This window comes from Eumetopias jubatus, unplaced genomic scaffold (genome assembly GCF_037043125.1).
Source record: "Eumetopias jubatus isolate StellerSeaLion01/CBP00866 unplaced genomic scaffold, mEumJub1_p1.0 scaffold_13, whole genome shotgun sequence".
NCBI classification, from domain to species: domain Eukaryota; kingdom Metazoa; phylum Chordata; class Mammalia; order Carnivora; family Otariidae; genus Eumetopias; species Eumetopias jubatus.
The window spans coordinates 63,617,517-63,635,298 of record NW_028274819.1 but is presented as its reverse complement, the minus strand read 5'-3'; the positions used below and the strand labels follow the sequence as shown (position 1 = coordinate 63,635,298).

The 17,782-nt window shown below is 39.0% G+C and overlaps 1 pseudogene; it reads right to left on the bottom strand.

The window, feature by feature from the left end:
- Positions 1 to 15,722: 15,722 nt before the first annotated feature.
- On the bottom strand, positions 15,723 to 16,512 carry LOC114226607 (small ribosomal subunit protein eS6 pseudogene; annotated as a pseudogene).
- Positions 16,513 to 17,782: the final 1,270 nt, after the last annotated feature.

Genomic DNA, 17,782 nt, shown 5'->3' with positions numbered 1-17,782 from the left:
GCTGAGGACGTTGTTAACCTGTTAGCATTTTGTTCTCTCATTCATCTATTCTCCTCTGGACAAAATGACAAGACGAAAAAATTCACCTCAGCAAAAAGAACAAGAGGTAGTACCGTCAGCCAGGGACCTACTCAATATGGACATTAGTACGATGTCGGACCTAGAGTTCAGAATCATGACCTTGAATATACTAGTTGGGCTTGAAAAAAGCATGGAAGTTATTAGAGACACCCTTTCTGGAGAAATAAAAGAACTAAAATCTAAACAAGCCAAAATCAAAAATGCTATTAATGAGGTGCAATCAAAAATGGGGGCACTAACTGCTAGGATAAATGAGGCAGAAGAAAGAATCAGCGATATAGAAGACCAAATGATGGAAAATAAAGAGACTAGGAAAAAGAGAGAGAAACAACTACAGGATCACGAGGGCAGAATTCGAGAGATAAGCGATACGATGATAAAACAACATTAGAATAATTGGGATCCCAGAAGAAGAAGAAGAGAGAGAGAGGGGCAGAAGGTATTTTGGAGCAAATAATAGCAGAGAACTTCCCTAATGTGAGGAAGGAAACAGGCATCAAAATCCAGGAGGCACAGAGAACCCCTCTCAAAATCAATAAAAATAGGTCAACACCCAGACATCTAATAGTAAAATTTACAAGTCTCAGAGAGAAAGAGAAAATCCTGAAAGCAGCTCAGGAGAAGAGATATGTAACCTACAATGGTAGAAACATTAGATTGGCAACAGACCTATCCACAGAGACCTGGCAGGCCAGAAAGGACTGGCATGATATCTTCAGAGCACTAAACGAGAAAAATATGCAGTCAAGAATACTATATCCAGCTAGGCTGTCATTGAAAATTGAAGGAGAGATAAAAAACTTTCAGGACAAACAAAAACCAAAGGAATTTGCAAACACGAAACCAGCCCTCCAAGAAACATTGAAAGGGGTCCTCTAAGCAAAGAGAGAGCCTAAAAGCAGCATAGATCAGAAAGGAACACAGACAGTATACAGTAACAGTTACCTTACAGGCAATACAATGGCACTAAATTCATACCTTTCAATAGTTACCCTGAATGTAAATGGACTAAATGCCCCAATCAAAAGACACAGGCTATCAGATTGGATTAAAAAACAAGACCCATCAATATGCTGTCTGCAAGAGACTCATTTTAGACCCAAAGACACCCCCACATTGAAAGTGAGGGGGTGGAAAACCATTTACCATGCTAATGGGCACCGAAATAAAGCTGGGGTGGCAATCCTTATATCAGACAAATTAGATTTTAAAACAAAGACTGTAATAAGAGATGAGGAAGGACACTATATCCTACTTAAAGGGTCTATCCACCAAGAAGACCTAACAATTGTAAATATCTATGCCCCTAACATGGGAGCAGCCAATTATATAAGGTAATTAATAACAAAAACAAAGAAACACATTGACAACAGTACAATACTAGTGGGGGACTTTAATACCGCCCTGACTGAAATGGACAGATCATCTAAGCAAAAGATCAACAAGGAAATAAAGACTTTAAATGACACACTGGACCAAATGGACTTCACAGACATATTCAGTACATTCCATCCCAAAGCAACGGAATATACATTCTTCTCTAGTCCCCATGGAACATTCTCCAGAATTGATCACATCCTAGGTCACAAATCAGGTCTCAACTGGTACCAAAAGTTTGGGATTATTCCCTGCATATTTTCAGACCACAATGCTTTGAAACTAGAACTCATCACAAGAGGAAAGTCGGAAAGAACTCAAATACATGGAGGCTAAAGAGCATCCTATTAAAGAATGAATGGGTCAACCAGGAAATTAAAGAAGAATTAAAAAAAATTCATGGAAAACAATGAAAATGAAAACAGAACTCTTCAAAATCTTTGGGATACAGCAAAGGCAGTCCTGAGAGGAAAGTATATAGCAATACAAACCTTTCTCAAGAAACAAGAAAGGTCTCAAAGACACAACCTAACCCTACACCTAAAGGAGCTGGAGAAAGAACAGCAAATAAAGCCTAAACCCAGCAGGAGAAGAGAAATAATAAAGATCAGAGCAGAAATCAATGAACTAGAAACCAAAAGAACTGTAGAACAGATCAAAGAAACTAGGAGCTGGTTCTTTGAAAGAATTAACAAGATTGATAAACCCCTGACCAGACTTATCCAAAAGAAAAGAGAAATGACCCAAATCAACAAAATCATGAATGAAAGAGAGAGATCACAACCAACACCAAGAAATACAAAAAATTATAAGAACATATTATGAGCAACTGTATGCCAGCAAATTAGATAACCTGGAAGAAATGGATGCATTCCCAGAGATGTATCAACTATCAAAACTGAACCAGGAAGAAATAGAAAACCTGAACAGACGTATAACCACTAAGGAAATTGAAGCAGTCATCAAAAATCTCCCAACAAACAAAAGCCCATGGTCAGATGGCTTCCAGGGGAATTCTATCAGACATTCAAAGAAGAATTCATACCTATTCTCCTGAAACTGTTCCAAAAAATAGAAATGGAAAGAAAACTTCCAAACTCATTTTAGGAGACCAGCATTACCTTGATCCCCAAACCAGACAAAGACCCCATCAAAAAGGAGAATGACAGACCAATATCCTTGATGAACATGGATGCAAAAATTCTCACCAAAATACTAGCCAATAGGATCCAACAGTACATTAAAAGGATTATTCACCATGACCAAGTGGGATTTATCCCTGGGCTGCAAGGCTGGTTCAACATCTGCAAATCAATCAACGTGATACAATACATTAACAAAAGAAAGAACAAGAATCATGTGATCCTCTCAATAGATGCAGAAAAAGTATTTGACAAAGTACAACATCCTTTCTTGATCAAAACTCTTCAGAGTATAGGGATAGAGGGTACATACCTCAATATCATAAAAGCCATCTATGAAAAACCTATAGCGAATATCATTCTCATTGGGGAACAGCTGAGAGCTATTCCCCTAAGGTCAGGAACGCGGCAGGGATGTCCACTCTCACCACTGCTATTCAACATAATATTAGAAATCCTAGCCACAGCAATCAGACAGAAAAAAAAAAAATCAAAGGCATCCAAATCGAGAAAGAGGAAGTCAAACGCTCACTCTTTGCAGATGATATGATACTGTATGTGGAAAACCCAAAAGACTCCACCCCAAAACTGCTAGAACTCATACAGGAATTCAGTCAAGTAGCAGGATATAAAATCAATGCACAGAAATCAGTGGCATTCCTATACACCAACAACAAGACAGAAGAGAGACAAATCAAGGAGTCGATCCCATTTACAATTGCACCCAAACCATAAGATACCTAGGAATAAATGTAACCAAAGAGGCAAAGGATCTGTACTCAGAAAACTATAAAATACTCAGGAAAGAAATTGAAGAAGACACAAAAAATGGAAAAATGTTCCATGCTCATGGATTGGAAGAACAAACATTGTGAAGATGTCAATGCTACCTAGAGCAATCTACACATTCAATGCAATCTCCATCAAAATACCAACCCCTTTTTTCAAAGAAATGGAAGAAATAATGCTAAAATTTGTATGGAACCAGAAGAGACCCCGAATAGCCAGAGGAATATTGAAAAAGAAAAGCAAAGCTGGCGGCATCACAATTCTGGACTTCTAGCTCTATTACAAAGCTGTCATCATCAAGACAGTATGGTACTGGCACAAAAACAGACACATAGATCAATGGAACAGAATAGAAAACCCAGAAATGGACCCTCAACTCTATGGTCAACTCATCTTTGACAAAGCAGGAAAGAATGTCCAATGGAAAAAAGACAGTCTCTTCAACAAATGGTGTTGGGAAAATTGGACAGCCACATGCAGAAGAATGAAACTGGACCATTTCCTTACACCACACACAAAAATAGACTCCAAATGGTTGAAAGACCTAAACGTGAGACAGGAGTCCATCAAAATCCTAAAGGAAAACACAGGTAGCAACCTCTTTGACCTCAGCCGCAGCAACTTCTTCCTAGAAACATCACCAAGGCAAGGGAAGCAAGGGCAAAAATGAACTATTGGGATTTCATCAAGATAAAAAGCTTTTGCACAGCAAAAGAAACAGTCCACAAAACCAAAAGACAACCAACAGAATGGGAGAAAGTATTTGCAAATGACAGATAAAGGGCTAGTATCCAAAATCTATAAAGAAGTAATCAAACTCAACACCCAAAGAAGAAATAATCCAATCGAGAAATGGGCAGAAGACATGAATAGACATTTTTCCAAAGAAGACATCCAAATGGCCAACAGACACATGAAAAAGTGCTCAGCATCACTCGGCATCAGGGATATCCAAATCAAAACCTCAATGAGATAGAACCTCACACCAGTCAGAATGGCTAAAATTAACAAGTCAGAAAACGATAGATGTTGGCGGGGATGTGGAGAAAGGGGAACCCTCCTACACTGTTGGTGGGAATGCAAGCTGGTGCAACCTCTCCGGAAAACAGTATGGAGGTTCCTCAAAAAGCTGAAAATAGAGCTACCATACGATCCAGCAATTGCACTACTGGGTATTTACCCCAAAGATACAGATGTAGGGATCTGAAGGGGTACATGCACCCCAATATTTATAGCAGCAATGTCCACAATAGCGAAACTGTGGATAGAGTCAAGATGTCCATCGACAGATGAATGGATAAAGAAGAGGTGGTATATATACACAATGGAATATTATGCAGCCATCAAAAGGAATGAGATCTTGCCATTTGCAATGGCATGGATGGAACTGGAGGGTGTTATGCTGAATGAAATAAGTCAATCAGAGAAAGACATGTATCATATGACCTCTCTGATATGAGGAATTCATAAACTCAGGAAACAAACTGAGTGTTTTTGGAGTGGTGGGGGTTGGGAGGGATGGGGTGGCTGGGTGATAGACATTGGGGAGGGTATGTGCTATGGTGAGCGCTGTGAATTGTGCAAGACTGTTGAATCACAGATCTGCACCTCTGAAACAAATAATGCAAGATATGTTAAGAAAAAAGAAAAAGAAGATAGCAGGAGGGGAAGAATGAAGGGGAGTAAGTCGGAGGGGGAGACGAACCATGAGAGATGATGGAGTCTGAAGAACAAACAGGTTTCTAGAGGGGAGGAGGTTGGGGAAATGGGTTAGCCTGGTGATGGGTGTTAAAGAGGGCACATTCTGCGTGGAATACTGGGTGTTATGCACAAACTGAATCATGGAACACTACATCAAAAACTAATGACGTAATGTATGGTGATTAACAAAAAATTAAAAAATTAAAAAAAATTGTGGTCTTATAAAAAACATTTTTTGAGCAACTGTAGTGTGTTACACACTGTTCCAGACTCTTCCCAGATATATTATCATTTCATGTCCGCAGTGACCCTGTGAAGACTGTATTATCACCTTGTTCTGGATAGAGGAATATGCCTTAGAGATTTTGAATAACTTGACCAGGGTCTGAGGACTGGTAAAGAGCAGAGCACTGATATTAATTCATGTTTTTCAGGTGCAAAACTCATACTCTGCCTTCTGCTTTGTGCTGCCTCCACATCAAGAGAAAAAATTATTTATATAATTATATTGTATAATCCAACCATGTGACAGGAGTTGAATTAGGCAGATACATGATCCCTGTGAATCTTCACAAAACTTCTTTTGATGCAAGTTTTATTTTAATTTTAGAGAGTGTTTGTTTTTTTAAGCCTTTAGTTTCTAGAATGGTGGTGACACATCAGTAAATTGGTTTAAAAATCCAATGAACAAAGCAAATTAAAAATAAACAACAAAATGAGTTTAGAGTAATGGAAAATTAATTTCCTACCATGATATACACACATATTACAATATATACATATGGGCTGTGTTACATATGCTAACATTTATATGCTAATTTTTGGAATGAATGATGCAATTGTTAGCTAGAGAGAACTGAAGATTTAGAATTAATATATAGAGAGATAGGATTGATTGGGAATTGTTAAAAGACAACTGAATGGGCAATGATTTGTGGAATATTTGGCTCCACAAAACCCATTTCAAGTCATTGGCCATCTGTAGGATTAAAATGAAGTGTAGAGAGAACAGTTATATATAAAAATATGTTATACATTATCAGATTCAAGAATCTGCAACGTGTTTAGCATCATTTTAAGAATTTTTATACGTATTATCTCATCTAATTCTCAAAACAGCTTTGTTGTTTTAAAATGTACATTTTATCATTTTTGTTTTACCAGTAAGGAAAGTGAGCCTCTGAATCAGTCATAGCTGCAGCTACTCCATCTCCATTACCGTGAAAGTAACCCTCAATAAGTGCCATTTCTCTTTCTCAAGGAAGAGAGATAAAACGGCAATCTCTTGAACTTCAGGTTCTTTGGGACTTTTGCACTGGGTCATAATTTTCATTTCTGTCCCAGTTCCTGCTGTCACTCTACATAACTTCACACCAAAGATGGTGAATGTCTGCCAGTGTGTTAGCAACTGTTTTTTAGGACCAGTCACTTGCTACTCCATCCTCCCTCCTTCCTACCTCATTGCTCAAGCAAGGTAGCATGCACATGAAAAACTCTTTTTAAAAAAGAGAGGACTATAAAAAGTGCAATAGAGAACACTTCCAAGGAAGGATGGCAGAAATCAGATGAGGGCAGGATTCCTGAAATCCATCAGAACAATCATATCATTCTACCATATAAGCAGGTATTTGTTTCTCAGGTTGTCTCTGCTCTTTCCCTGTGGGCCCCTCAGAGACAGGGATCAGAGAGTATATACTCTTTGTTTTTGTTACCATAGATTCCCTTTAAGACTACCTAAACAGAGCCTCAACAACTAATTCACATAAGATGAAGACAACAACCTCGTAAGGCCTCTGACATCCCACATCCATTGTGAAGTGTGACACCATGATTTCTCAGGTGACCCTCATCCTATCATTGTTGACATGTAAGTAAAAGGCAAGAGCCTCCGTCTTCAGATAACTTTAAAAAATATTTTAAAGTTTTAAACTGGGTGGCTCAGTCATTAAGCATCTGCCTTCGGCTCAGGTCATGATCTCGGGGTCCTGGGATCAAGCCCCAAACAGGGCTCCCTGCTCTGCGGGAAGCCTGCTTCTCCCTCTCCCACTCCCTGCTGCTTGTGTTCCCTCTCTCGCTGTGTCTCTGTCAAATAAATAAATAAAAAAAATAAAATCTTTAAAAAAAAATATTGCCATCCTTATTCTGCATAGAGCTTACTCTCTTCTGGTTCTATCCTCACATTTGTCCATGGGATCTTTGCTCTCAAACTCTTAGCAGAATTCTGGCCGTTCTGCTGGATATCATTTCCTTCTCTAAACCTGGCTGTTCTCTCTATCATGTGCCTGAAAGGTCCTGGAGGTTCTGTCGACATTATTTTCTTTTCCTGTTGTCACATATAAACCATTGCTCTACCTTCCTGCCTTTTATAAACAGCTCTACCTAGGAGGCTCGTGGTGTTTGGCTATGTCATATATATAGCTCTGGATGGCTCCCGTTTCCTGAACTCATGGTTGTTCCCTCATATTCATCAAGGACTTTTGCTCCTGGCCATTATTTTCACTTCTCTTTCAACTTTTGTTGTTCTAGATAATTTCCATACCCAAGTGGATGATCTATATCAGCCTCAAATCTTTCTGATCTCATGGGCTCCAATAATTTTCTTTATTCCAGCTATTTGACTACCAAAACCATGTGGTAGTTATTGCAGGTACCACTTTAATTCCTGAAATGCTAAACAACAATAATCTCTTATCCCAACCTCTATATGCCCTCTTTGAAGTGGCAGTTTTTCCTTTGCCTTTTCTTCCAGTATTCTCTACTTTATGATTTCAATTCTTTCTTTATTCAACTTAGACCAGTAGTGCATCTCTCTAACCACTCACTCTCTTTTCAGCATGATATATGGCTTTTTAAAAATTTTATTTTATTATGTTAATCACCATACATTACATCATTAGTTTTTGATGTAGTGTTCCATAATTCATTGTTTGCGTATAACACCCAGTGCTCCATTTAATACCCATCACCAGGCTAACCCATCACCCCACCCCCTCCCCTCTAGAACTCTCAGTTTGTTTCTCAGAGTCCATAGTCTCTCATGGTTCACCTCCCACTCCGAGTTTCCCCCCTTATTCTTCCCTTCCTGATATCTTTTTTTTTTAAACATATAATGTATTTTTTGTTTCAGAGGTACAGGTCTGTGATTCAACAGTCTTACATAATTCACAGCGCTCACCATAGCACATACCCTTTCCAATGTCTATCACCCAGCCACCCCATCCCTCCCACACCCCACCCCTCTGGCAACCCTCAGTTTGTTTCCTGAGATTAAGAATTCCTCATATCAGTGAGATCATAAGATACATGTCTTTCTCTGATTGACTTATTTAGCTTAGCACAATGCCCTCTAGTTCCATCCACGTCGTTGCAAATGGCAAGATTTCATTTTTTTTTATTGCTGCCTAATATTCCATTGTGTATATATATATATATATATATATATATATATATATATATATATGCCACATCTTTATCCATTCATCTGTCGATGGACATCTTGGCTCTTTCCATAGTTTGGCTATTGTGGACATTGCTGCTATAAACATTGGGGTGCACGTACCCCTTTGGATCACTACATTTATATCTTTGAGGTAAATACCCAGTAGTGCAATTGCTGGGTCGTAGGGTAGCTCTATTTTCAACTTTACAGCTTTTTCAAAAAATTTTTATGGAATCTATCCTGGATATGCTACAGTCACGTAAAACACAAACCTCCAAAACTTAACTTGTTTTTTTTGATGTTGTTGTTATCAGACTCATTTCTTTGGTGTTCCTTCCTTTTGGTGAGCTGTGTCACACAAGCTAGAAACTTTGTTAGGTAATCTCATTTTCATAGTCTTCCTATCCAATAAGTATGAAAACAAATCATGACTTTTTTAAAAAAAGATTTTATTTATTTGAGAGAGAAAGAGCATGCATGAACAAGTCAGGGGAGGGGCAGAGGCAGAGGGAGAAGTAGACTCCCCACTGAACAGAGAACTGGAGGTGGGGGCTTGATCCCAGGATCCAGAGATCATGACCTGACCCCAAGGCAGCAGCTTGACTGACTGAGCCACCCAGGCACCTCCAAATCATGACTTCTTAATGCCTCTTACATTCCTTGCGTTTTCATCATTCTCTCATTCCTATTTTAATGTTAATTCTCTTCATCTTTTGTCTGTCTATTAAATGGCATCTTAAATTCTCTTCTGTAGAAGCCTTGCTTTTCTTTTTTTTTATTTTGTTATGTTAATCACCACACATTACATTATTAGTTTTTGATGCAGTGTTCCATGATTCATTGTTTGCATATAACACCTAGCACTCCATTCAATACATGCCCTCTTTAATACCCATCACCAGGCTAACCCATCCCCCCAACCCCCTCCCCTTTAGAACCCTCAGTTTGTTTCTCAGAGTCCATAGTCTCTCATGGTTCATCTCCCCCTCTGATTCCCACCCCCCCCCCCCCAGTGCTGTGAATTGTGTAGGACTGTTGAATCACAGACCTGTACCTCTGAAACAAATAATACATTATATGTTTAAAAAAAAAGATAGTAGGAAAGGAAAAATGAAGGGTGGGGGCAATCGGAGAAGCCTTACTTTTCTTTCTGGCTCTTTTCTTCTTTGAGCTCACTGTGGCATTTGGAGCTGCTGACTACCCCTCCTTATTCTTTAAACTCTTTTCTCTTGGTTCTTAAAAGGAAAGCAGGAGAAAGTGATTTCTTACCTATATGACCTTTGGTCTTTCATCTTCTGGTTTGTTTTCTTCTTTCTGACCAATATGGCATGTCTTAAATGTTAGTACTTAGCACTCTGTCCTTAGCTCTTTTTCTCTTCTTCCTCTACCTGGACAAACCTAGCCATATCATTTTATCAACCATCCAAATATGATTGATCCTTACTCTGTATCTCTTGGTTGGACCTTTCTTCTGAGGTACTGTCTTATTTATCTGGATGCCTACTTCCTTTCTTCATATGGATGTTATATAGACTCTCAAGCCCATCTGCAAAGACAGAATTTGATGTCCTTTCCCATAATATGCTCCTCCTTTATTCTCTATCTCAGCTATTGATGTCCAAGCCATCAAAGCAGAAAACTTTCTCTTTTTTACCCTTCCTGTATAGACAGGTTTAAAACCCAATATCCTTGACATTGTGATATATCAATCTGTCCAACTTCACTGCTACTACCATAGTTCAGGCTCTTAATATGACTTCATATTTAGTCTTATCATGTCTGCTTCCCTTGTCCCCTAAACTTTAGTTCCACAGGACTACTTGAAGTTCCCAGGGCAAAAGAGCCTATAATGCCCTTTGGTCCACATACAGCCACCTGTAGTCCCTTGTGCCCCTGGTAATACTTATCCCTTTCCAAGACTTAGCGTGTCATTTATTTTCTGAAGTCTTTTTGTATCTGCATAAAACTTACTGCTTCTTGCACTGTGTACCTCTTTCCAACATGATAATGGAAGCAAAAGAAACATAATTTATTATCCTTATTTGTTGATAGGTCAATTTGCCTTATTGGACCAGAAATTCCTGAGGGTGTAACCATTGCCTTATATCTCTGTATCTCATTGCCTAGGACAATAGGCAGCTCAATAAATGCTTGTTAAACGTTTAAAACAAATGGAATAGATGCTGTTTTTGAATATTAGATTTTTCAATTCACCTAATACAACATAGATCACTAAAATTGCATTTAACACATGTTTACATTTTCATCCAAATCTCTGTAGTTTTTAATAAAATCTCATCTTCTGAATAAATAAAGCCTTATTTAAAAATATAGCTTCATGATCTATAAGCAGATTCCTTCAATCCCAGGTGTGTTCTTTGGCAAATGCATGGTTTTACATATATTACCTAATTTCTTCTAATACTAGGAGGAAGTTGGGAAGAAATTTATATGTAATGTATTATAATCTTTTTCTCACGTAAGTGTAGCTTGTAAAACTACTTTATCAGGAGGAAGTTTTATGTTAATTTATAACAAGGTTTGAGAAGAAGCAGTTCTCTATTATTTCAACACTCTTCAGTCTGGCCAGATGGTGGTTACTCCATTGTAGGCAAGTGTAGTGGATGAGTCAATAGAAATGAGTGTGAGTTCTTCAGCTGCTTTTTACTGGTTTTGTGACCTTGCACAAGCAACCTAAATGTCCTGAGTCTGTTTCTGTGTTTGGTTATTTCACAGGGGGTTGGACTGGGTTGAAGGACATCATGTATATGAAGTGCTTTGTGTCCCATAGACTGCAGGACAAAGCTCAGTGAAAAAATAACATGAGTGGAAAGTGCATGGGTTTGGGGGTCAGCAGACTATATTCACATTTTGCCACTTTTATGTGACTTTGGGCACATTAGTGGACATCTTAGAACATTACTTTCCTCATCTGTAACATGGGGATAATAACATTACTTTCCTCATCTGTAACATGGGGATAATTGTGGAGAAGATTAAAGGCAGCAATGCACTTATGGCATCTGTTGTCTAGTCATTGCCTCTATAACTGGTGACTAGTAGCAATGAAAGCATCTAGTTTTTGAAATCCTCCATCCTGTCTACATGTCTTATATCCTGTAGACTGATCACCATCCAATCAGAATGAGTTTCTAATATGGGTTAAGCCTCAGCTAGTATCCTCTGCAGAATTAAGTTTATTAGAATTTATTGTTCCTGGAGCTGTCCACATTCCTTAAAAACAAACACATGCAAAATATTTACTGTGCCTGAAATTCTCACATGATAGGAATAATTATTATAATTTCCATTTATTATTCAGAGCCAGCCACTATAATAGGCACTTTATTTACCTTGTGTTCTTGACACTTTGTGTCAGTTCTTTAAGGTGGGGGTGATTATCTTCTCCATTTAAAGATGATGAAACTTAGTTACAGAAATGATAAGCTTCATTTACAGAGGAGAAAGAGGCAGGATCAGGAATGAACTGAGGGTTTCTGATAATAAGTCCAGTGATTTTTTTCTGCTACACAAGAGTGACAGGTGGGTCAAGCTCATTCCAGCACTTTGGCTATTTTTTCAAAATCGACAGCACTGCTGAGTTAAATAAATTTAGCTTGACAAATGCCAGCTCTAATGTGTTTCCAAGTCACTGATCTTAGCAGGAGTCTTTATCTTTGATTAAGGCCCAGCCCTGACTTACGCATGAACCTGGACCTGGGTCAGGATGTGAACATCGGGGGCTTTATACATTTGACTTGTTTTCCATCTTTCCATTTGGGAGTGCCCTCTCACACAATCACTTATTTGTTAACCTATTCAACATTTATGACATGTCATCTGTGTGCCTTGAAATTGTGATAGATACTAAGGATAATAGCATGTAAATCCAGCTTGTCTTCAAGGAACTGAGTCAAATAGAGTAAAATAAAGATAATTACAATTTATTGTCTTTTGTGAAGTCAACAGCATCATAATGGTGCTCTGTGAGCACAGGGAAGGGCCATGGAGGATTTCTAACCAAGGATAAGCATTTCCTTGAATACTTAAAGAATAAAGTAATTTTGAGACAGAAAAAAATGGGGAAGGGGAAAAAGAATGCATATACAAAGGCATGGAAGTGTTTAACATTAGTTTCTATTCACAGTTGTGAAAAGTTTGGGGTCAGGGTTAGAACATGGGTGAGGGAGGAGTCTGGGGGACTGGCAAAGGGCCAGCTCACAGTGGATATTATCAGCCATGGTAAGGTAACTGGAATTAATATTGTGGGCAAGCAGGCATCATTGACATGTTTTAAGCATAAAATGAAAGAATCAGAGCAACAGTTTAGATAGACCCATGTGACAGAGAGTTGGTAGATAGATTGGAGGAACAGGTCTGGAGGAGGGATACTAAGTAGGAGTAATCTCAGTTGGAACTACCAAGGGCCTGGTTTCAGGTGGTGGCAGGGGGTTGAAGAGAAATGGAGGTTGCAATCAATCCTGGAGGCTGAACTGGCATAACTTAGTGATTTGGTGGGATGTGGAGTGAGGGACAAGGAGGTATCCAGGTAGCTTCCTAGATTTTTGTCCTCTGTGATTGTCCTCTCTGAGAATGATGGCCTCAGTTCCTGAGACAGTGAACACTCAGTAGGAGCAAGATTCATGGGAAGAAGGGGACCACAGCATTTTCACAAGCCCCATGCCTGACCTTTCTCCCTTAGCCTCTCCCTACTTCCACTGCTAGGGTTCTGATTATTGTCCTCATCACTTCCTGCCTAGTTGGCTGCAGTAGCCTCTGGGCTGGTCTCTAAACTCTGATCTCCGTGAACACAGCCCTGATGGGCCACTCTTCTGCTTACAAGTTTTTAGTATCTCCAAGGTGCTTAGAGAAACCTGCAATTCATGACTTTCCATAATCTCATTCCAAGGTGACCTCTCCAGGCTTGCTCTCTACCCCTTCCTCCAAGCAGCAGACTAATCTGCCATAGTTGGAAGACCAGACACAAAGTGAGGCAACTTGAGAAGATGTGGTGTGTGTGTGTGTGTGTGTGTGTGTGTGTGTGTGTATGCATGTGCGAGTGATTTTTGTCAGAAAAAGTTAGAAAAAGAAAAGAACAGTACCTATTTGAGAAGCTAAAAGGTATTGTGGAGAAGGCAGGATCCATTTTGGACTTAGAGGTATAAATGGGGGAAAAGATAGGTGATGAGGAGGGAAGGCATAGCTGACAGGGAGAACAGTGTAAACACAAGGATGCAGACTGGGGTATTGAAGGAGGGAGGTGCAAGGGAAGTGGCAGGGAAGAAACTGGCCTGATGGGAATAAATGGTGAGTAGGGTCAAGTTTTAGGGTCACAGAGGGGCCAGTCTTTGCTTTGTGATCCAGTAGCATAGTTTTGAAATGTAAATATTTACAGGTAGTTCTGTGTATATAACATGGTGTCTGAAAAATCAGTCAAAAATATTGAAAAGATAGAATAAAAAATATTAAAAATTTTCAGGATAAAACCTTACATTTTCACAGTGCTTTACAGATTACTAGACCCTTTCCCTGCAGCCCAGAAAGAGCAGTACTTTGCCAAGTTTGGACTCAAACACAGGTCTTTTGACCCCAGTGCTGGGTGTTTTCCACCACAATAAAGCTGCCTCTTGTAACATGTTTTAATGTCTAAACAATCATATACTTTTGTCGGGTAAACCAGGCTACATGTGTGTCTTTAGATGGACTGTGATTAATTTCTTGAGGATTTTGTTAAGCATCTCTTTATTGATTTCTTCCAGCTGAGAAGAAGCCAATAAAGAGGAAATAAAAAATAATGCCCCAAACTGTAGCTATAAAGGTTCGCAAATAAGGGCAGACCCCTTAAAACAACTAGAGAGGCAACACGAGACTTCATTATGGTTTTCCTCACAAATTGGAGTGGAATGAAATGACTTAGGGGCACCTTGATGCCAGTATTTGAAAACTGCTTAAAGTCTCATAAGTGTAACATTTGTTTTGGAATAACTCTATTTCTGAATCCTCTGGGCTCTCAATCCTCTTTGAAATGAAAGATTCTGTTTCATGATGATTGTGTTGAGAACATATATTTTCAGCACTTTAAACAAGAAGTCAATGCTATGTTTGAAACAGAGTGCCCGTAGGAAATAGCTCATGCCAAATCATTGGGATTTTATTGTACAACAATATGGGATATATTGAGCTTGATTTTCTGGGTAATTTTGAAAGGGAATTATCTTCTCAAATAATGGAGATTTGCATGAAAAAAATCTGTTTGTAGAATGCCAGGAGTTACATATCAGCCATAGAAAAGACTATGCCTGAGGGTCCTTTGTGGACACAGAGCCACATCAGATCTTTGGCAGTGGCAAAGATGTCCAGGTGTCTGTATGGGATTTGCCAAGACCAGAGAAGAGAAAAAAAAAAAAAAAAACAGAGTCAGAATTGTGGGTATGAAGGACATTTTTTTAATTAACATATTATGTATTATTTGTTTCAGGTGTACAGATCTGTGATTCAGCAGTCTTACACAATTCACAGCACTCACCATAGCCCATACCCTCCCCAGTGTCCGTCACCCAGCCACCCCCTCCCTCCGACCCCACTCCACTCCAGCAATCCTAAGTTTGTTTCCTAAGATTGAGTCTCTTATGGTTTGTCTCCCTCTCTGGTTTCATCTTGTTTCATTTTTCCCTCCCTTCCCCTATGATCCTCTGTCTTGTTTCTCAAATTCCTCATATCACTGAGATCATATGATACTTGTCTTTCTCTGATTGACTTATTTCTTTTAGCATAATACCCTCTAGTTCCATCCACGTCATTGCAAATGGCAGGATTTCATTTTTTGATGGCTGCATAATATTCCATTGTGTATGTGTATATATACATACACATCTTTATCCATTCATCTGTTGATGGACACCTTGGCACTTTCCATAGTTTGGCTATTGTGGACATTGCTGCAATAAACATTGGGGTACATGTGGGAAGGACAACATTTTCTGCATTTAATAACTACTGTGGTAACTACCTTGGTAACTATTACAGTGACTATTGGTTAGGCATAGCACTCTATAAGTATACAGTATAGGTATAAGTATATACCTTTCAGAGTAACTATTTATCTTTATTTATTTATTTATTTATTTATTTATTTATTTATCTTTATTATCACTTTATCTATTTTTTTTTGATGTCTGATCGTATTTATTTGTCACTCATAGAAAATCTCATTTTTGACTGGACTCAGAGGTAGAGGCTCTCAGAGAGGACAGCCTCCGTCTCTTGGCAATCTGTTCCTGGTGTTTTTCTTTGGCCTCCTTCATTCTCTTGGCCAAAAGTTTAGCATATTCTGCAGCCTCTTCCTTATTTTTCTTAGTGCGCTGCTTCTGCAAAGCAATACGCCGCCGTTTGTGCTGGAGGACTCGTGGAGTAACAAGACGCTGAATCTTAGGCGCTTTGGTTCTAGGTTTCTTCCCTTCTTTGTTTAGGGGCTTTCTCACAACATACTGGTGGACATCATCTTCTTTAGAGAGATTGAAAAGTTTGCGGATTCTGCTGGCTCTTTTGGGCCCCAGGCGACGAGGCACAGTAGTATCAGTGAGTCCAGGAATATCCTTCTCCCCTTTTTTTACAATGACCAAGTTGAGAACGCTGAGATTGGCATCCACAATGCAACCCCGAACGGATTTGCGCTTTCTCTCTCCAGTCCGCCTTGGTCTATAGCAGGAATGCCCCTTACTCAGCAGCAGGCGGACACGACCATGGGTCAAGACACCCTGCTTCATGGGGAAGCCCTGTTTGTCATTGCCACCACTGATTCGGACCACATAACCCTTCCATTCTTCACCCAGAGCATCAGCAGCAACTTCTGTGGCCATACGCTTCTCATAAAAGGTACGAAGTTTGCGTTCATCGTCCACTTCAATGAGTTTCTGGCAGCCAGTAGCTGGGAAAGAGATGTTCAGCTTCATCCTGAAGCAGCCTACCGCCTCCGAGGCGCCACGAAAAAGAGCCACTTAATCTATTTTTTTTATGAGATTGTAAGCTATAAAAGTGGGGACCATGATTTCCTTGTTCTTTTTATATCCCTAGTGCCTAGCATGGTATCTGACGAGTGGCAAGCATTTATTACATATGAACTGAATGAATGAAAGAACTGCTTGGGATCTAAAGATCAGAACAACAGTAGATGGATACTTAAGGATGCAAAAATATAGTGTACATAAAAGAGTTTTAAAAAATCTTTATAGTTCACATACCATAAAATTCACCCATTTAAAGTATACAATTCATTGATTTTTAGTATATTCATACAGTCATGCAACTATTACTGCATTCTAAGTTTAGAACATTTTCATCACTCCCTCAAAAAACTCCATAACCATTATCAGTCACTCCTTATGCCTTATCCCCCTAGTACACATATCCTCCTGCCCTAGGAGACCACTAATAAAATTTAGTTTTGGCAGTTACTATGCAACATATCTGTCTGTCTGTCTACCTGTCTATCTGCAAACAAACAGTTATATCCTTCTAAAGCAGTGGATTGTCCTAAAGGAATTCCTCAGTATCTTCATGAAGGATAAGAAGGGCCTGAAGCAAGTATTTTATCTAGAGCAGTCTGTTGAGATGCTGTTATTGGTCAGATGATAAGGGATAAGCATCCCAGAAGGATCTCAACGGTTCAGAAGGGAGGCAGTTGGTGGGCTGAGGGAAGTTGGTTACTGTCGAGAAGAATCTAAACCTACCTTAGCCTTATTCAAAAGCTCACTGAGTCTGAGAGCTCATGCAGAATCAAGAACTAACGCTGAGAATAGGAGACACCAAAAATGTGCTCTGATTTTATATTAAGACCTTTTCCCCTGCTCTCTGAAGATCTGCTCTAAGTGGCTTGTGACCCTTGAGAGTTGTTCCAAGAAAGACAGAGGATTTGTGGGAAGAATCTTGACAGTTTAAAAGAGTTGATAGTGCATCTTGAATGTTTAGGAACATTTGAATTGATTGAAAATCCGAGAGAAAAAAATAGAAACGAATGTTAATTTCATTTGCTTAGCAAATATTTGTCAACTACTATGACTGGGGACACAATACTGACCAAAACAGAAAAAACAAAAACAAAAACAACCAAAAACAACAAAAAAACTCCTCTCAAAAACCTACATTCTAGAGGGAAATTTGGACAAAAGAACAAGATGAGTAATGAAAATGTACATAGTAAATTAATGACAAAGTTAAAGAAATTAGAAGGGAAGAAACTGTTCTAGAGAGTGGG